The sequence below is a fragment of the Neomonachus schauinslandi genome, chromosome 9, assembly GCF_002201575.2.
Source record: "Neomonachus schauinslandi chromosome 9, ASM220157v2, whole genome shotgun sequence".
NCBI lineage: Eukaryota > Metazoa > Chordata > Mammalia > Carnivora > Phocidae > Neomonachus > Neomonachus schauinslandi.
The window spans coordinates 22557888-22579568 of NC_058411.1; the positions used below are offsets into that span (position 1 = coordinate 22557888).

Here is a 21681-nt window from a genome sequence, read left to right on the forward strand (position 1 = left end):
GAAGGAAGGAAGGAAGGAAGGAAGGAAGGAAGGAAGGAAGGAAGGAAAGAAGGAAGGGAAAGGAAAGGAAGGGAAGGGAGGAAGGAAGGGAAGGAAGAGGGAAGGAAGGAAGGGAAGGAGGAAGGGAGGGAATATGGAAATATGTATATATGTGACAAGAAGTGGGTGCAGAGGAGAAGACAGAAGTAAGATCACATATCTTATACTCTGTTACATCAGATTTACTCTTCATGTATATGCTTTATTCGGTATATAATGATCTGAAGCCTTATATTTGAGTACATAAAATAACAAATCATATATAAAGGAGTCCTGTTCTGATTCATAATTCTTAGTCCACAAGGAAGTAAAGGCAAAGAGGAGTGAAAATACCTGAAAAAGTTATAGCTCGATCACTACAACACCTAAGCTAAATCTGGAATTCCTGTACTCCCTGGAAAAGGATCTACTTTGAGCTTTTTGGCATTTTTACCAAATCCTAAGTTTTGCATTATAGGGGAACAGTGCTAGTCCACAAATCTTTTCGGTCTCTATGTAAGCAAGGCTGACTATGCACAATGCTCCCTCAATCCAACACTGAGACCTCAGGAGGCGAGAAACGAGAGGGGGTTGGAAGGGGTATGACACAATCTGAATGGGATCTCTTTAAAAGCAATGTGCAGCAGGAGAGACAAGTATAATGGCTATTTAATCATCTTCGCTATGAAGTGCCAATTTTTTAGACTCTTATGACATTCATGAATGATGCAGGAGGCGGACATGATGAATGCAGAGCAATTCCCTGCGACAGATACTTTCAGGGAATTTATACCCCCTCCCTCCAGGACAAAAGGGCTCCTGGGCTCAGTTATCATTTGTTCTGAGAGATAATTTACAGTCTCACTAGCAACTCCTTTTACCCAACTCAATAAAGTGCTTATTTTGATATACGGACTGTGATTGTTCAAGAACAACTGTATCCTTGGAAATTCATGTGCAGTGAGCAGTCTTGCTGGCTTACTTTCCTTCACTTCATGCACTTCTGTCATCTTCCAGGTTCCATAATCTAGAGGGCTTAGACACAGGGTCTCCAAATTACATGTGGTATCTCACACCTACACAGACACAGGTCACTCTTTAATATCTGAAAGCCCAAATGCTGTTTGGGTTCACTGTGAGTCAGAGAATCCTTTAGTGTGTGGCTACGTGTATTGTTAAATCTGTAATAAAAATCTTATTCTATACATAATCCTACGCTTATCCATAATCTGTGTGTGGATAAGTAAATTAGCTGATATATTCACAAATATTTATTAAGCTCTTATATGCTAGGTACTCTTCTGGGTGCTGGAAGGACATCAGTGAACATAGTGAAGTCCCTGCTTTAATAAAGATGCTATTATTATAATGATGACAGACAAAAACCTAACAAATACATGTATAATATAATGTCTAGGAGTTTTAAGTGCTGATAAAGCATGATAAGGGGATAGTCATGTCGGGCAAGGGTGGGCTATTTTAAATGAGATAGGCAGCGAAGGACCCTCTGAGGTGATGGCAATAGTGATCTGAGAGCAGGAGGAAGGACACCAGGTACCTTCTGAGGAAAGAAGGTTCAAGGCAGCGGGGATAAGGAGTGACGTCAGAAATGTGTTTGGCTTTCTTAAGATACAGTAAGGGAACCAGTATGGCTGGAGTGGAGGCACAGAGAAAGAGTGAGAGAAAAAGTGGTGAAGTAAAGAGAACCCAGATTACAGAGGGTCTCACAAGAAGCACCCCATGAGAGAGGTCCTGGTCGGATTCTACTCTGAGATGATTGCACAGCTTTCTTAAGCAGCTCTGCTGATAATATTTTAAGTAGGATCCCGAAAGTCAGACTTAAGAGGAAGGTAACCAGGATAGAAAGAGGCCTCAAAGGGCTGTCATATGAGAACTGAATGAGCTCAGGATATTTAGCCAGAAGCCGTTGGAAGCTGGGCAGCTTTCTTCAAATACATAGGATGTCATGTAGAAGGACAATGATGTTTGGGAAGGTAGGACCAAGAACAATGAGCAAAAATAACTGGACTCAAGGTCAGAGGTCATAATGTGTGGAAGTATTTTCTAGAGCTATCCAAAGACAGAATGAGATCCCCAAAAATATGATAAAAAATTCATCCTCAGATATGTTCCAGCAGAGACTGAATAGTCAATTTTCAGGGATGTCTGTAGGTCACTTCTAGATGGTTCCCAAAGGAACCTTTCTTTTTTTTTTAGGATATTATTTATTTGAGAGAGTGAGACAGAGAGAGAGAGACAGAGAGACAGCATGGATGAGCGGGAGGAAGGGCAGAGGGAGAAGCAGACAGACTCCGCGCTGAGTGGGGAGCCAAACATGGGGCTCAATCCCAGAACCCTGGGATCATGACCTAAGCCAAAGGCAGACGCTTAAAGGGCTGAGCCACCTATGCACCCCCCAAAGGAACATTTCTAAGAAAGGAAGAATATATGAAAACAGAAATGTTGGACTCTGATAGAGTAAACACATTCATCTAGATTAATTTTCTTATTTTTCTTCATTTAAGAAAGGGATTTTCTTTTCAGCAAATTGTTGCTATATCTTTGTTGAGAAAATCAGTAGCCATTTTGAAAAATATGAAAATCCTATAAAGCCATATTTTCCCTTCAAATACTTTAACACATTTGGCAGAAATACCCTTGAGGGCTATATCCTCAAGGATATTTTTGGTCTAGAGTCAGCTTCTAGGAAAATCCTACTAATAAAATAATCCACTTAAAAATACTCTTTCAATCACTGAAATAGCAGTCAAATGCAGCTCCTTTCTTCTTATCATGAAAATCCCAGGGAAAAAAGTGGTGGGGAGGTAGCGGGCTAAAAATGGTCTTTCCAAGTCTTAGTGGACAGGCAAAAACACTTCCTCACTATTAATTTGCACCATGTCTAAGATTTTCTTTCTTAATGGAAGTTAATCCTAAAGTAGCAATAATACTGAAAGAATTTATAGGTAAGGGATTACCATGGCTAAGAAACCTTCCTTTAAAAGGATCTTCAAAAGGTCGTCTTTTTATTGCCTCCCTGCTTCTTAACAGTCAAAGAACTACTTATACACAAGAGTTCATTACGAAGAAGCTGCCTTTAAAATATTTTAAAAATGAGCTTTGCGCAGTGGCAGTATCGTAGCCAATGAGGTTTATCCGAGGCGCGATTATTGCTAATTAAAATATTTTAAAAATGATAAAGCATTTACCTAGAATTTGGGGGTAAGGAAAGAAGGAAAGAAGAAAGGAAGGAAGGGAGGGGAGCAAGGAGGGAAGGAAAAGAGAGAGAAGGGGAAAAAAGAAAGGATTAGTGGGTCTCTTATAAGAATCACAAAGTAACTCCTCTGCTATATTCTGACTAAAACATACATGAGTTTCCCAAGATAAATTTCTGTACTTTCATGTGGCTAAAGAACAACAGAAATAATGAAAGGGATGAATAAATGGAAAAAATGTGGAAAAGTTTAGGGAAAGGGGTCCTTAGAAAAGAAAGCAAAAGAATAAAGTAATTACTGTTTGGGAAGGAAAAGTGTTTTCTTGAGAAAAGGTGTTCAGAAAAAGGCTGTACACTACATATGGGGACAACAGAATAAAAAGATAGAAGCAGATAGAAATAAAAGCAAGCAAAACCACAAAAAAGTCTTTCTTAACCATCAGGTTAAAAAATCATTCCAACAATAAAAAACAAAACTAAAATCAGTTACTGAAGAAGACCTAGAGGTCTCCAACCCAGAAAAATTTCCACCATCCCACTCCATCATTCTTCATCATTTGAACCTTTTGTATTTTATTCATGGTCTCTCTCCTAGTCCTCCAGTAGAATGTAAGCTCAACAAAGGCAGAAACTTGTCTTACTCATTGCTAAAACCCTAAAACATTGCAAAGTGCATAGTAAACTTCCTTTAATAGTGTTGAATCAATAAATGGATCTTTACAGAGGCTTGTTCCTAAAAATAGGGCATAGGTCAGATTATCTACCATCACACATTGGCCAACAGTTCCTACTAGTCTACTGCTTACAATTCTCAAATGGATTCCATTGCCTTAGAATAAATTAAACTCCTTAAGATAGTCCCAAAGGCCCTCCATGATCTGGCTCTTGGTGTCTCTCCTCTTCAGCTGGCGTCATACTCTCCTTTGCTCACTATACTCCAGACACTCGGATTTCTTCTCTTTTTCCAACAGGTAAATGGCTTTTGGGACTTTTGCATTTGCTCTTTCCTCTTCCTCCAGATCTTTACATGGGTGACACCTTCTCATCAATCAAGTCTCACATCCAGAGCAACCTCTTGAGAGGTCTTTCTTGACCTCACAGCCAAAGATAGTAATTCCTCCCCCCACCATCCCTGGTGGTTATTCTCTATCTAAACCATAACCAGTAGTATTTTCTTTCCATCACTTACAACATCCTTTCTTTCTCTTCTGACTAGAACGCAAGTACACAAGAATAGATGTCTGTCCGTCTTGCTTAACACCAAAGCCTCAATGACCCAAACAATACCTGGCCCAGAGTAGGCACTCAGTAATATTTTGGGGACAAATGAATACATCTTTAAGAAAACCTGTTCTGAAAAATAAGAAGGTAAATTCCCAAAAGTCCCTTTATGCTATCACTTACAGCCATCACTGCCATATATTCATGCCACTTAGATTCCTGTTAAATCTAGAACACATAACATAATGCTTATTTTCACAACCTCCATCATATGTAAGTTTTTATATGATCCATTTCTAAAATGGAAAGAATACTGACCTCTCTGTGCTTTGTATATTATTAGAGGAATTCATTAATATACATAAAATCACATTGAACTTATCCAAGGAAAGGGACAAGAAAAATTCAAAGCAGTAGGACTTTTATTATTTTGTGGCTTCTATAACACAAGATTTTTTTTTTTACTATTTTATCCACCCAATGGTGTGCCAAAAGTGGGTCACTCAAAAGGCATGGAAGACACATTGCTTCTTGGATATGACTATTTGAGGCAACACTTTCTCCAAAGGTATGGCCTTGAAAAAGTCAAATTCAATGGAATCAACACTTTCAGCCCAGTGGTTCACACAAACATTTTTCAGAGGAGCTGGATAAATAAACTCTGAAAATACTTTTCTTTCTTTTTCTCTGTTGTAAATGCAATATATTGATTGAGGTCCAACTATTTCATGGCATTCACATGCTTCAGTAATACAGAGGATCTATTTTCATCTCAAGGAGCTGATGTAGCTCTTAATCCCCTAGGTGAACAATGCCTATTCTTCTCCTCCTTCCTTCTATACCCAGTACCCTGATGGTTGGATACTAGGGTTAACAAAGTGACTATTACATTAAACACTCCATTTCCATTTATGCTAATCTTTTTCACTTCTCCAAGGCCAATGGGGGAAAATTCTAAGGAATAAATATGCTGGCAGTCAATACGATGAACTGGGGTGAGTGGAGGGTAGTTAATCCAATTATTTACCTCATAATGAGAAGTAGTTAATTTTAGAACTGAAAATAACTAGGCATTTTTAAAAGAATAATAGGCAGTTCAGGATTTTTCTTGTTGTGATAGATTTCTCATTCAGGACACCATGAGGAAATTCTTCTTCATTAAGCTATTTTAAATGCCTTAGACCATTTTCTTTTGGAAAGCGAGCCTCTTGGTTCAAACAGAAAGACTTCGGGTCTAGACAATTATTTTAGTTCTGTCTTTGCTGTTGGCTGGACTGTAACATTGGTTGATTTCCTTAATCTTTTTTTGAGGCTACTTATTTGCCAGCTTCCACTCATCCATGAGAATGCAGTACAGGATTGTCTCTCTGTAAAGCTTTTTCACCCATTCATTTGACCATTTGGCTAATATTAATTATAATTACTTGTAGTTAAAAACCTAGTGTTCCTTTAACAACAAGTACTTATTTACACCTACTATAGAGCAGACTTAAAATAGGTGCTGGGAACACAGAAAAAAAAAAAAAAGCAGATAGAGGGGGGAAAAGTTAGCCTTTCCAACCATCAACCTTGAATGATTTTGTATCTTTTTATCCTTCTTCTGGCATATAAGAGGAGCTCAATGAATACTGTAGAGTGAAGAAGCTATACACAGGAATTTCATGATTTCTTCATTTGCACAATGAGGAAATGAAACTACAGAGAATCTGAGGGTCTTTATTGCTCTGACATCATGTGATTCTAAGTGATTTTTCACCAACTGTAGTTGTATCAAAGATAACTTTGACTAGTTGACAAGCCCAAGCTGCAATGAACTATCACCAAGCTGTCTCTGAGCTCTTTGAAGTGGAAATTATGCACACCATGCCAGACATCCTAGCAAGTCACAGATGCTGCTTTTGGCCTCACCTGCTCATTTCTCTCCCCAGTGGGAGAAGTGCCATAAGCACTAAACTTTACTGGAAAGTGCAGTGCAGGGATTTAGACCTTTCAGAGCAAGCTTGCAGATCCCAAATACATGAAACAGCTGAAGGTCTAGGGCATCCCTGCTCGCTTACAATAATCTACCAGAAGATAAAGTGATAAAGCTAAAAGGCAAGTCTGTATTTACAAGACACTAAAGTAACCAGACCAAAATAAAAAATTAGGAAATCAGGCTTTGTGTATAGATTCCAACATGCATGTCTTTTCTTTCAGTTAAAGTTGGGTATAAAATCTCAAGTGTCTGCTTTTTGTGAATAAAATGAAAAAAAAAAAGAATCATGATTTACCCACATTTTTTCCAGTACCCTTAATATTTGGTGAGTAGCCTCACCAGTTGCCATACATTTCCTGTTCTTGCTGTGTAGCAGCAACCCTATTTTCCTGAATAATCAAAGTTATAGCAAAACTACCCCCCACACCCCCACCCCATAAGTAGTCTGGTGGCTCCTAGAGGAGCCCAAAATAGCCACTTGATAGCTTCAGCACCCAGTTCAGTGGAATCATTATTATTACAAGCCCTGGTGAAAGAACTTCTTTCTGATAATTCATATCCACAAAGTCCTCATGAACATAACTTAAAGGATCTTAGCTCAGTTCTGTGTCTCCAAATTAAAGCAAGGCTGTTAAGACTGGAGGGGATAATCTAAGCAAGCAGCACAATGATTAGATCTTCATGAGTGCTCTGTAAGTATTGGTTATTGTATTCTCATTAGCATTATTGTTGCTGTCTTTTCCTTGTTCTTAGTTGTTATACAGGGAATCCTTAAGTTGGTGGAAAACATAATTAATGGGGAATCTACAATTTCCTGTCTTCCTCATTGCCACGCTCTCGACTACATGCCTTCTATGGTCCCAGCCCTGATGCTGATCACACTTACCCAGAATGAGAACAGGGAATGAGGAAAGGATGGGGGGGGGGGGGAAATGAGATAGAAGAAGAGCAAACTAATACCTCAGGGGCTGATAAAACACATATACTGGATTTAGAGGAAGAAGAAGTCAGTTTGCCTTAAACACTGTACTGTCTCAAGCAGTATTTAACAGGTCATTCTAAGCATTGTCTGGCTAAAGATTTCTATACCTCTTTCTTCAATATTCACATTCACTATCCATATGCTTTGTTGCGACGCCTTTCTAAGATTACCAGGGATATCCTTTCAGCATTTCATTTGGACAGCTGTTTATTTCCCTCAGGATTTTTGGAACTGAAAATGGAAGCCCAGACCAAGAAACTATTACAGAGAGATCCATTTCTCTTTGCTAGCTTCTAAAGTGTGGGGTTTCTATAAAAGAGCTTTGTTATTTGTTCAAAACCCCATGAGATCACTTAAAAGGTGTTTTACCTAACAAGGAAATTTTTGAAACCTATAACCCATAACAACATTAATTCAGTGCTGATCATATTGTTGATTATTTTTGGAACAGAACTGTCCTGGCCACATTGGTCAATTACCAAATTTGTTGCGTTAACCTAAGTATTTCTTCCACTTCAGTTCATTTTTTTTTATACTACTTGATCCTGTAGCAAGGTCACCATATACTAAATTTGTCTCCTGAATAGCATATGGATCCAGAGACCCATTACCCCAAGCCCCATATACCTATTAATAAAGAATTAGAACCATCTAAGCCAGCATGCCATATGGTGCCAAATTTACCTAATACATATATTACTGTAAATACTCATAATTAATACTCCTTGTAGTCACATTGGTTTCTGGGAAAATAAAATCTTTGAAAGCAGCCATTTATAAAATATGGATCTTTGTTTTGGAGCAATTAAAATTATAACAAATATTTATTAAGCCTCTTTAATGTATTGGCCATTGGGTTAAGTTCTGGAGTTGCAGAGATTTATAAAGTTTGGATGCCACTGCTCTAAAAACATCTGGGGGCTACTCAACTCATCAGGAAGAACGTTGTAAACATACAAATTACAAATACGGTATGGTAAGTGTGCTAGGGTAGAAAAAACTAATCATTTCATTTGAATCAGTAATATCAATAAAACAATAACTACCAGTTAAGGAACATACATTATTTGCCAGGCATGCCTTTTACACATCTTGCCATCAACCATTACAAAAACAGTAACAACATTGTGAGGTAGATATTAGCATCTGTATTTTAAAGATGAGGACAGTGAGCCATAAAAGGTAAGTGGCTTTCACAAAGTCATACAGCTAAAAAGAGGCCAAACTAGAATCCAAGTAAATTTTGGCATAAATCTAATCCTCAGGTTCTTAATCATTATACCAAATGGCTTCTTTGTGTTAATTTTACTTCACCATTCGGACTGTAAGCTTCAGAAAGGACGAAGCTAAAACCATCCACTTTTTTCCCAGTGACCCTTACTCCTTTGCTAGGTTGATGCTTAAACAATATTTTTTTAAAGGTCTGTTTTAAGCAGTAAATGCACAGCCCATTTCTCCAAGGAACGGTGAACTTTCCAGTATTCAATACTTGGTATGTACAATTTATACTACTTTACTACCTCACCTTATAAAAATGGCATGTATCATTGCTGAACAAGCAAGAGGGTGTACAAAGAACTGAATGGACTTGGAAAGCTAACCTTTTGGTGTTACATATTGATTACTGATTATTATTGATTATATATTGATTACTGAGTTATATCCATTTGCATATACGTTAAATGGTTTACAATATTTAAACCCTTTTTTTTTAAAAAGATTTTATTGATTTATTTGACAGAGAGAGAGATAGCAAGAGAGGGAACACAAGCAGGGGGAGTGGGAGAGGGAGAAGCAGGCTTTCTGCCAAGCAGAGAGCCCAATGTGGGCCTCGATCCGAGGATCCTGGGATCATGACCTGAGCCGAAGGCAGACGCTTAACGACTGAGCCACCCAGGTGCCCCTAACCCCATTTTAAGAGAAGTAAAACAAACTAGAAAAATATACAGAAATGAACATAAAAATTTTCACATGAGTGGACAGAATGAGGAAATAATTCTCTGAGAATTTTTCTTTAAATAAAACATACAATGATACCTGGCTGGTTGTGTCTCTAGAGACTATAAGCTAGAAAGCTAAACATAGGTTTTGGTTTTGATTTTCTGAAAATAATACTTAGCTCAATGCAAACAAATAAAAAGTTTTCATCTCTGGTCCTGGAGCAATGTCACTGGGATGTAATTCATCAGATCTGTAACTGCATGGCACTTCAGTTGGCCACTGGGAAGAGAATAATGCTATTCTCCATTTTTAATGCTCAGGGCAATGAAGTTTATATGTATTCATTTTATTAACTCTACATTAAACTGTTGATATTTAATTTCTACTTAAAATCCATAATGTAATTATTTGTGAATAGAGCGGTCACATAACTGACGATAAGCATGGTTTGTATTGCAAGTACAATGTCAAATGAACTATTCCATCACACATACATATACACGCACACCCACATACTTTCTATATACAACAGACTGTATAAAAACTCTCTTTTGTGGGTGGCATAAAGGTGTTGCATTTCTCAGCAGCTCGTAGAATCAAATCTGAGGATTCATAAAAGGAGCCAGAATGCATCTTGAAGAGAAAATAACAGCATGAAAGCGAGTGGGAAATGCCACTCTATTTATTTCAATGCCTTGTTTCAATGTATTGTACATGACTCATGCCAAACATCAGGGTAGAAACTATATGCATAAGGCTTAGCCTACAACAGGTATCAAATTGCAACAAACTGCACTTCTGGGTGATCAGTTGGGCCCTAGTGAAGTAAAGCATCGGGCTTCCACTTTGAGGCTCAATTACACCCATCTTCATTATCTTATACATTTTGCTTCTCTCTACACATACACAGATGGCACCAGCAAAGTCTTTTCCAGAAATGCTCTTTCAGGTATTCTTGGCTCAAATTCCAGCTCTAGTTTTACATCCCACTGAGATTTAATTAGAAATAATTAAAAAAAAATAGCTTTTGAGGTAAAATCTAGAAGATACTGGCAGAAACCTCATAGCTTTCCCTTGTTATTTCTCTACCCAGCTAGTTGTTTATGAAACTCCTAGAAACAGTATGTTATAACAGATGTTATAAAATGCTTACTTGAAAAAATCTAGGTCAAACTTTTCATAGGGAGACAAACATCAGTGACAGAAAATCCATACATTAATAAAGAGAGCCTTTTTAGTAGTTATTTCTTTAACTGGAACCACTTCTGAAGCCATCTTTATCAAACACTTTATCACACACAATTCAGTAGGCAAAGCACATTCTTCCTCTACTTTACCCTAACCAGAAAGCCTCACAAAAACTCCAATCAAATGTTCATTAATGGACTCAAAAAAGGTAGATAGATAGATTAGATAGATAGATAATAGATATATCATACCTTAGGTCAAGTCCAAAGATAAGGAGAGCCTGAGACAATGATCCACGTGCAAAGGATTTAATAAGGAAGCACTTACTCCCAGGGGAACCAGTGAGGAAAGGGGTTGGGGAGTGGGGGGTGGGGAGGCAAGGCAGGGAAAGAGGAAGCCAAGCGAGAGCACAGCCTCAGGTGAACTTCCACAGAGGAAGCTGCAGCCTGATCCTGCAAGAAATCTGGCCTACAACTGAGAGTTTTTCCAACCAGAAAAAAGAGAGCAGTTGACTGAGGACAATATTCCTAACAGTGAAAACCATACTGGTTATTGCAAGAGAAAGTACGTGGAAGCTGGGAGGATCTACAAAAAGGATAGAAGAGATCCAAAGGGATGTGGGCAGGGCACCAACATTATCTGATACAGATAGGTAGATATTCAATCAAAAACACTAGAAAAAAATTGAGAACATTTAAATCTAAAACTTCATTTTACATCTGAGGACAGCACAATCAAACAAGGCCAAATGACTTTCTTAAGGATCCCATAGATTGTATGCAGCAGACCTAGGTGAGGACCCAATTCTCCAAACTTCCAGTTCAGGGGATTTCCCATTTCTTTTAGCTACTGGCAAAAGCCCCACATGTTCCAATCAATCCTGAAATCTAAAGGTTCCCTACTTCAGGATTATTTGTGTGATTTAGCAGCCACTCCAAGTTCAGGAGCATAGCTCTATTTTCTGAAGTGAGTCTCCTGCTATGCTTCTTTCAGTAATTGTACTTTTCCTATTGTCTTAGAGATTGTTGGGGTCATAAAAACATGGCGTTGCATTAATCTGACATGACCACATTGGTTACCTGAGAAGACACTGTGGCGAAGACAATGCAAATTCAGTTTCTGAGAATGTCTAGGTATTTAAACTAGAGGTTTAATGGGTTTTCAGATGAAGCTTTATTTTAGAAAGCACATTTCAGGATTAACAAGTGAATCTTCTATACTTGTAAAATAGCCTGCGGAAATACTGTGGGAGCTATTCATGCTATTCATCAGAATGAAAATGTAGTTTCTGAAGTTGGGACAAAGACATTTCTTGAAGTGTCACAATTCATCTAGATGATTGTTCCAGACAGTGGGAACCACATGGACAAAATCACTGAGATGGAAAACACTTTGGTGAATAGGAAGAACACAGAAGCTACTCAAAATTCTTGGAGCAAGAAAGGCAAGAAAGGTGGGATGGACAGGCAAGCGGTCAGACCAACATGGGAGAGCTAGAGGCAGATTCTGAAGGGCTTTTTATATTTTACAAAATAACAGTTTATTTTCTAATGAAGATGAGAAACTTCTTCATTAGAAGGATGGGGGGAAAGGTGAGGAGAAAGGAGAGAGACGATCACTCCTGAAACAGAAATGAGCCAGTGGTGTGCAGCTAGGTAGACAGCTTGACATATTTACAAACAGCTCAGGAGTGATTATAATTAGAAAATATATCCCTGGAGCTCTACACAGTAATGCTATAGTTCTGTGACACCTTTCAGCCTGCCACTGTGGACTGCTGAAGTGGGGTTCATTCAAACACCAGAAAGGAAAAAAAGAGTCTTTTATACACACACACACATGCACGCACACACACACACGCACACACACACACACACACAGAGAAAGTATCAAAGAAGAAAAGATAGAAGACACCAAAGATAGAAGTGACTCTTTATCAGTTTTGAACACAGTCACAGAAATGGCCTTTTATTATAAAAGACCTTTCACTCCCTATGTGCTTATAATCTCACTTATTTGACCTGGTTATAGACACCTTTTGGAGCAGTGCCCCCCATTCCTCCTCCCCCCCCCCCCCCCCGCCAACAGACAAGCAGCACCTCTGTGATGTCATAGGTTACTTTAGACATACAGAGGCAGTGGGTCAGAGGTCATTCTGAGCAGAGCACGCTGCATTGGGCAGAAAAATCCATGGCCTATTGCTTCTATCAAGGATAGCTGCTTTTTCTTTTTAATAAGACAATTCAATATATTTATCTCTCAGTAGCCTATACATTTGACAATCAATAATTAAGGGGGGAAAAGCAGTATTCATTGCTAGGGCTAATATAAAAACAGGGAATCCTTTATTTAAAGGGTTTGTTGGAAAGTGGCTTTGATCCTGACTTGATTTTTCAAGGGAGATCCTGTCCCACAAAACCTCTTACATCCCAATCCACCAGCCACAAAGTTTTTTTTTTTTTTTTTTTTTTCCTTTTTTGTAATCCCTGGCTGCAGCAAACTTTCTCTACTTATCTCATCACAAGCTTCAATTAAAGCAATTGCTCTTTTTGGAGCAAATTTCCTTCTCCCTTCCTTCTGCCCCAACTTTGATTCACCTGTCGATTGACATTCTTGCTTCATTACTTGCTGACAGCTCAAAATGCAAACCTGGTCCCTCAGCAAATTACTTCTAATCATTTCCTTCCTTAACATTATCACTTCAGTGGACTGTCAGGGGCACTCAGCAGACTGTGGAAGATCAGAAGCCTGTTGTAGCTCTCAGCTCCATAATTTTTGGCCTTGAACCAGACAGAGTTATAGTGGATGTGCTTCTGGATTCTTCCTTCAAGACTGGAGTACCCATTCCCCCAGCTGTTAGGAATGCCAGCTGGTGACAGCTCGCAGTTCAGGCCCTCTCTGGGAGTGTCCTCAGGCAAAGCAGTTGCCTTGTGCAGTGACTGGATGGTGAGGTGAGGATGGCGGGGGGGGGTGGCATACAGAGACTCAGCTCCCTTTGCTCAATTTGGGACATCTCAGAAGGACCAACCCAACTCTAGTGTTGGCCCTGAGACTGACTGAGGCTTTAGTTGCACCTGCATCAGTCCCAATTTTCCCTCTATTCAAGGCTGCTTCCCTCACTCCCATTGAGGAACTGCTTCCCAGCTCACTCCCCTAGAAGCCTCCTGCATGTAATCTCCATCTCAAGAGTCTGTTTCCATCTCCATCTCAAGAGTCTGTTTCCAGGAAACACTGCCCAAGGCAGCAGTGAAAAGTTCTGCCTCTTCTTGCTTTATGATTAATTTGCACATTGTTTCCCATGAAGAGATTATGCTATTATACCTGCATCACTGACACAAGTTTTTATTTGTTAGATGGATTGTTCATTTTAAAATGCCTAACAGGGTCTCCGGCCATGGGCCTTTTTGCTTGCCTGACTCACTCTTGGAGGCCTGGTCATTACTCACCAGATGACAGGTGCTCATTAAGAGATGGAAAACATGGGGCCAGTTGCAAGGGGATTTACATTTTTATTAAACTTCTTTGACTTTACCTTGATTTTTTTATAGAACTGATCTCATTTTTCCAAATTGTGCACCTGTGCTCATGGCTGCCAAGGGGCTGAATCCCATTCTTTATTTTCTAATCTAGAGCTAAGTGGGGCACATGTGGATACTAGATAGCCAGTGCCAGAGATTTCACAGTAGCTCATATGCCACTTGTTTTGTTTCAGAAAATGTTATTGCTTCTAGGGGTATTGCCATCTACAAGTCTGGCCAGGAATTGAGTCATGTTTGATTAGCACTACATGTTACAGGTGAGCCAACAGTGATACTTAACCTCCAGCATGCATACAGATTGATGGGGGAAGATGTAAAATGCAGATTCCTGGGTGCCATTCTTCAGTGATCCAACTTCAGTAGGTCTGGGGTGAAGACAAGACATCTGAAATTTCCTCAAGCTCTCTAAGTGCTCCTGGTGACCTCAAACTCTGTATTCTGAAAAACTGGATTCTAGGTTCTTTGCTTTTTCTACAAAAGAATCATCTCAAATGTGACAATTATACTTCCAGTTAGTTTGAAGTCTTCCAAATAATCAGGGCTATGCTGCATTGAATAAAGTTTTAGCTAGATCCATGGTAGACCAGACATAATGAATAAAAAATAGTAAGCATCCAAATCGACCAGTCATCTGTATGAAATGTTGCCATGTATTAAAAAGGTCATCACACTGGTTATTCATATCCCTCCCTCAGTTCATAGTGCCGTAATTCAACATATATTAGATACTGTAAAATTAGTAAATGGGCATTTCCCAGAGATCAGGTGTTTTTTTTTTTTTTTTCAATCTGGAGGATAACTAATAGAGATTTTGTGTTCCATTGCTACTTATATCCGTATTTGCTTTTTAAATCGGTGTGATCTTAGAGTCATTACGAAGACCTATCCATACACATTGGTGGAGAATGATAGTAGAGAGAGGGATGAAAGGAACTCAATCTTTCATAGTAAATTCTCTAAAGACCTACTTATGTTTCTACCTTTAAGTGCTGTGATCTGAGAGGGTAGGTGTCCTTGTGGTTTGAGCCCAGTTCCCAAACAACCAGGCTGCCCCAACAGTTTTCCTCTTTTTTTTTTTTTAGGATTTCCCAACTCTGTAATGGTCAATTCCATTATAGAAAGAACAAAAGGCTGAATTTTCCTTAGAAGGAAAAGTGGAAATTCTTCAAAAATGTTTCAATTACAGAACACCTGGCATTCCAAAAAATAACATTTCTTCCCTTTGACTTTCTTTGCTTTGAATTATGAAGGACAATGGATCCAGCCTCTTTCAATTACTGCACTATAAATTTGGAACATAGCACTACATTGTGGAGATTGCATTATTAGGTGTCAGGGGAAAACCAAAATTAACAAGAAATATATGACTCTAAATTAAGATAAAAGTGAATGGCTAAAGGAGAATTATTCAGGCATCTATGGAACAGATACTTTGACAGTCTTCTCAATTTCTGTCCACACATTTTTTTTCTATACACTGTAGTTTGAAAACCCAGTCACCAGGATTGTATGTCTTTGCATCTCAGTAAAATGTGCCAAACACAAAGGACTCAGAAACCCACTGGACAAAGCAGACTGACATTCAAAACCATGACAGAAAGACCTCATGATCTTTAAATTTGTATTCTTGGGTCAAAGGCTCGTCGTATAGAACTTTGAATCTTATCGGAAAAACTTTGCTTCTGAGAATAGAAAAGCCAACTCTTTCAACACACTTTACAATATTAAAGATATTAACACAAACTTTAATAAGGTGTGTGGTTGGAAAGTGGGATGGGAGAGGAGAAATAATCCTCTATATTATTCTCCTTTCAGAGTGAGGATCTTCTCAGGGTTAGTACTCTAACACGATTTATGAAATCTTATTAATAATAGAAGATGGGAACAAACATAGACATACTTCTAGTCAACTGAAAAGAGAATAACAGCTCCTTATATTCTGTAATAAAGGTATGGGAGTATGGGAGCAGCACAAATTGAGGGATTGGTTTCTCCTGGAGTTGGGGTAGAGGGCTCTTGGGAGGTCCTCACAGAAGAGAAGATATTTGAACTTCATGGATCAGTGGCAGTGGCTGGTCAAAGGCAAAACGGGAAATATGAGAAGGGAGAGGAGCAGGAGGGGGAGGGAGAAGAAGGAAAATAAAATACTGAACAAAAGTCTGGAAATATAAAAATACAATGCAATTTCAGGGTACCATGGTCCAAAGTGGTTAAGATGAGTTAAAGACACATCTTTAGAAATGGCAGGTGCTATTTGCAAAAATAAGGAAAAGTTGATAGAGATTAGAAATTATACTAGGGGTGCCTGGGCGGCTCAGTCGGTTAAGCATCCAACTCTTCATTTTGGCTCAGGTCATGATCTCAGAGTCTTGGGATCGAGCCCCGTGTCAGGTTAAGCACTCAGTGGGGAGACCACTTGAGGATTCCCTCCCTCTGCCCTTCCCCCCCAACTCATGCATGCACGCTCTCTCTCTCTCTCAAATAAATAAATAAAGCTTTAAAAAATTATATAAAAGGTCTCATTCCTAGGGAAATAATCAATCTTGTAATTACTATGAACCACTGGTGGCTTATTTACTTGGGAATGATATCAGATCTTTCATCAGTGATAACATTGGCTTCATACAAAGACAGATCAGAGTGGGGAGAAAAGAAGCAAGGATACGATTAAGAAGTCACTGTCAGGTAAAGGTTGACATAGTCTTAGTTCAGAAACTAAGTGGAGGGATAAGAAAGACATTTCAGATGAAGAGTCAACATAATTTAGTAATAAAGTAGAAGTCTATTAATAGAACCTAAGGCTGCATAGTTTTTTTCTTTCTTTAGTATAAGCTTATGACCAATTAAAACTTTCAGATATTATATTCCATCAAATCTGTCAAGCCAGACTTTCCACATCCGGTACTTGCGAAGTTGATTTATTTAACTCCAATACAGGATTTTACTTTTATTTCTTTTAAAGCTTATTTGGATAGTTTTTATCTTTTTATCAAGGTTATCATATCAGCTTTAGACTCGATCTATCATCCATTGTTATTTGTAAATTCTCCACATGAAAATTATAATTTTTATGATTAATTTTTATGTGACATTGGTTAAATGTAAATAATTATATTAACACAGAGATAATCTTTTAAAAGGCTTCATTTCGGGTCAACATAGAGCCAACAATCAACATTCTCTCTATACTATGCTCTAACATTTTTATTTTAATAAACATCAACCATAGAATCATAAGAACTATGGAACATCATCTAGGTCAAGTCTCTTCAGCAGAATATACTTAACCTATTCTTAGACAAAAAAAAAAAAAAAAGGCTACACAAATTTGCAAATAAGGGCAGAAAGCTAGAACCAGGAATTCTCTTCACAGAGTTACTACTCTTAGGTAGCTATTTACCATCTAGTACCTCAGTTCCTTTGTTTGCGAGATAGAAAGATTTTTTTTTTAATGCACTCTTTGTTAGCTTATAGGTTGTGAATAAAGAGTAAAGTCATCTTTTCTGCTATGGATTCAGCCCTGTTTCTAAGAAAGGGGTGAGAGCCAGAGGATCTGTAGTAACTCTGAATCCCACAGTGAAGTTAGAGATTCCTGAGCTACCCAACTCTTATGGAGGAGGAGTTATGGAGCAATTTGGTCACCTTTTGGAGAAGATAATCCATGTTGGTAGATTAACACTATTCTCAAAATTAACAGCAGTAGAATCCTATGGATTCCTGGAATGATCACTTACATGTAAAATATCATGAATAAAAGAACAGCAGGGGAGAGGTAAGCTAATTAAAAATAAAAATGATCTCTTTATATAACCTTTCCTAGCACAGTAATTTAGAAGACCCACAATACATTTCAAACATCATAGATTCTTCTCAATGGTGACAGTTATGTGGTACCTAGAGAAATTTCTCTTCACAGTGAGTGGAGAATTCCCTATCCAACTAACAGAACCAAATATTGCTAATGAGTTTTCTACACTAAGAATATATAGGCAATGAGGATATATTTTTTGAAAGCAACCAGAACAAATGAAGAAAGAAAAGGAAATCCAAGAAGATGTTTGACCTTTATGATTCATTAACTTCTCCCTTGTTTGCCACAGCTGCAGGCCAACCTTTTACCTTGAGTCTAGGCTGGTCACATGGGAAACCCAGAAGCAACAATCCAGTGTGCAACTGGAGTTTATACAAATAAACCTGCTAATTTTTCAGGCAAGTGAATCTCTCCTCAGGGAGTGGGAAGTCAACCCTGACACAATGAAAACATCACCTCTACTACCCAACACATCTTAGGAGCTTTAACACAGACTCCTGAACGGTGAAATTCTCACCAGCAAGATACACTCTGTCTTCACCATGAATGGAGGCTTTATAAATGCAGTCTTAAATGTCAACACAGATATAGAAATGTGGAATTTTTCTTCCTCTGTACTATTTATACTGCTGAGGTCAATTTCACAGAAAACCAGATTAGGGCTTATTTTTCAGGTATTAGGTGAAGAATTTTGAAAATAAATTTTTGGTGCATACTGATGGATCTTTTAAATCCAGTTAAATAATGGAAGTTATACAACAACAACAATAGCAAAAAGTCTACATCCTGAGTGGGAAAAATTTAGTACTGAAGTAGTGACTCTTACTTCTGACAAGACAATGGTGATGCATAAATGAAGAACCCATAGACAAGCTAAATGCATGATAGCCTTAATTCTAATATGAAGATTTTTAAATATATCTTTATCTCTCCAAGGATATTGGGCACAAGACAATTTTTCTTATGTGGCATTGAACCCTTGGATGAAGAAGTAACTGTCCTTCTAAAGAAAAAACACTCAATTCTTGCACTATAAATAGGGAAAGTGTTTTCTGGTTATTTCTTTAAGAGGGGATGATGGATCTGTACTCATCAATCTGTAAGCCAATGACTGGAAGCCCTAGTGAAGAGGTCCATGTATCTGCAAACAGCTTAGGGTGTTAGTTTGTGACCCTTATAACTTGCTCATCATAACGACAACCTCATGCCTAGGAATTTCCGGGGTAATACCTATTAAAATATTCAGTTTAGTAATAATAGTTAATATTTATGAAACTATATTATGTGCTGGGCACCATGCTGGGTGGTTTCTATTTTATCTTTATGTGGTTCTTATAAGGAATTCTTGTTACTCACATTTTATAGATGAGGAAATTAATCCTTAAACATGTTACCTAATTTGGCTAAAATCATCAAGCAAAGGATTCAAACCTAGAAAATCTCACTCTAGAGGCAGCACTCGAAATCACGACTCCATACTGTTGCTTTGTCAGATATTATGAGACAGACAAAGGAGCCCTATTGTTAAATAGGAAAAGGAGGTCCCCTTATCTTTAGAGGGATCAAACCCATTTCCCTGGACCTGTACTTTACCCAAAACAAATTCTTAAAAAACAGCATCTGGCATCTTAGATATACCAAAAGAGCTCATTTCTATTTGCCTAACTTTGAAAGGAAAAAAAGATCAAATTCTATGATTTCGTGTCACCTCTAACTAGGCTGCATCAGGTATTAAAGATGCTCACCTGAGGGAATACAACTGGTGGGGGCTCTGCAATGCACAGTCTAATTTAATTTAATATCAGTAATGTCTTCCTAGAGATCACTCAAACCCACTTTTCTCATAAGACCTTGTTTCATAGTCTAACCATCTATAAAAAGTAAAATTAATTGACAAAAGGGAATGTTCTGCATTCAGAGCGCTCTTCGAGAACACATCTCCCCACTCCCATTTCCCCACCCTTGTTAATCCCCACTGTATTTCTTTTAACATAGGATTTTATAGATATGTTTCAAACTCAGAACTAAGAAGATTTGCAGGTATTGAATTCACATCTTGTAAGGTAAGGAAACACATCTTGTGATTCTAATCCTGTCTTGCTTACTTCTCATTTCCCATATTTTGCACCACTTAGAGAAAAGGGCACATTTCTAACCCTTGTGCCCACATTGATTTTGTGTGTGTATATTTAAACTAAAGAAACGCCTGAGATACCCAAATAGATTTCAGAAGTCGTGTTCCTCAAAGCACTTAACAACTTTACATTTTCTCTTGGGCACAGAAGGAACGGAATCAAAAATTCAAAAAATGGGCTGATTATTTGAAATCAGACTTTAATCAGGACTAAATGTAGAGATGAAGGAGACTGGGGAGACAAGGATACAGCCCACTACCAGATCAAAGCAATGCCCCCATCAGACTCAGGGCATTCCCAGTCTTAGAGTACATCTATCACAATGAATAAGGAAAGGGTTAAGGTCTAGGCAGGGAGAGACAGGGGGCCCCTGGCTGCGCTCTGAAACTATTCCTGGCAGGCAGAAGCCCTAAGACAGAGTAAACAAGAGATAAGAAAATAAACCAGACCACCTGGCCCTGGATGTTAGGGAGTATTTTTCTTTGGTGGCTACATTATAATCACAGAAAATGACCAGACCTGAAAGAAGAAAGTCATGAAGGGTATTATCAACTGTCCTTGTGCTCAGACCCAGACGGCACAAGAATCTCAGGCTACTAGCTTCCTGGTCAAGTTTTCAAGAAAAGACCAGCCCTAAAAACCCTCAGTGGCAACCCTGTTGGGACCCCTCTCACTCCTGAGAGCCTTTTCTGTATCCTTGCTTAATACAATTCTACTGCTTTACTCACTCTCTTTGTCCATGAGATTCATTCTTCGACTCCTTGAGATAAGAAGCTCACTCTCCCATTTCAATACTTCTCAAGTTGTTAAGTATTTTCATAGACCTCCACCCCACCAACACACACACACACACACACACACACACACACACACACACAGAGTCATGAGATCTTTGAGTACAGAACCTTATCTCACTTTTCTCTCTAGCCCTGGCACCTGCTCCCAAGGAGCTTAGCAATTCTTTGAACCGAAACTAGCTGCTTGAGACTGCAACTGTTGCTTTTTTTCCATTGTTGTTGTGGTGGTGGTGGTTTTAAATCACCAATGATACACATGTATGTCATAGTAACAGTTAGGTTTTGTTTGTTTGTTTTCCTGCTGAGGAGACTGAGACAGAAGGGCTGAAGTATGACTTAAAATGGAAATTGCTAAAGTTGACCTCATAAAAGGCAAACCTCCTGAGGAAAGTTAAAAAACAATCCCAGTGAATTATTCTGATATTTCCATTTTAAACAGTCCATTGGCTGGCTGGCTTCTGCTTTTCATCTAGCATCCTGGAGGCCCTGACAGACTTTCACGGTTGCTGAGACTGTTTACGGCTCTTCTGGTGGCTTTGGTAGGAGCTGTGTGCATCTCCCTCCAGCCAGCTGAAACAATGTCTCTCCAAAAGCAGGTCACTGGGATTGCCAGGATCCGCTTCTATCTGACAGGACTCCTAACTCTAGCCATTTCTGTCAAATCTTGTACGAAACAGGGGAAAAGAAACAAGATCAGATGACAGAAAACTTCCAGCTCCAAAATGCACAGTAACTAAAATATTCAGTGTCACCTTTAAACATTTTTGGGGAAATCCAAAGAACAAACAAAAATAGAGGTAGGCAAAAGAATAAAACACCCAGGGGAGAATCCTTACTATCAGCTGACAACTGTAAAAAAC

General features: G+C 38.5%; 1 protein-coding gene and 1 pseudogene across 8 annotated transcripts in view; one reads left to right on the plus strand and one right to left on the minus strand.

Moving 5' to 3' along the window:
- NRXN3 (neurexin 3) overlaps positions 1–21681 on the minus strand; it is a 1459332-nt gene that overhangs the window by 366791 nt on the left and 1070860 nt on the right. The gene's annotated exons all lie outside the window — the stretch shown is intronic.
- On the plus strand, positions 3135–3221 carry LOC123325981 (annotated as a pseudogene).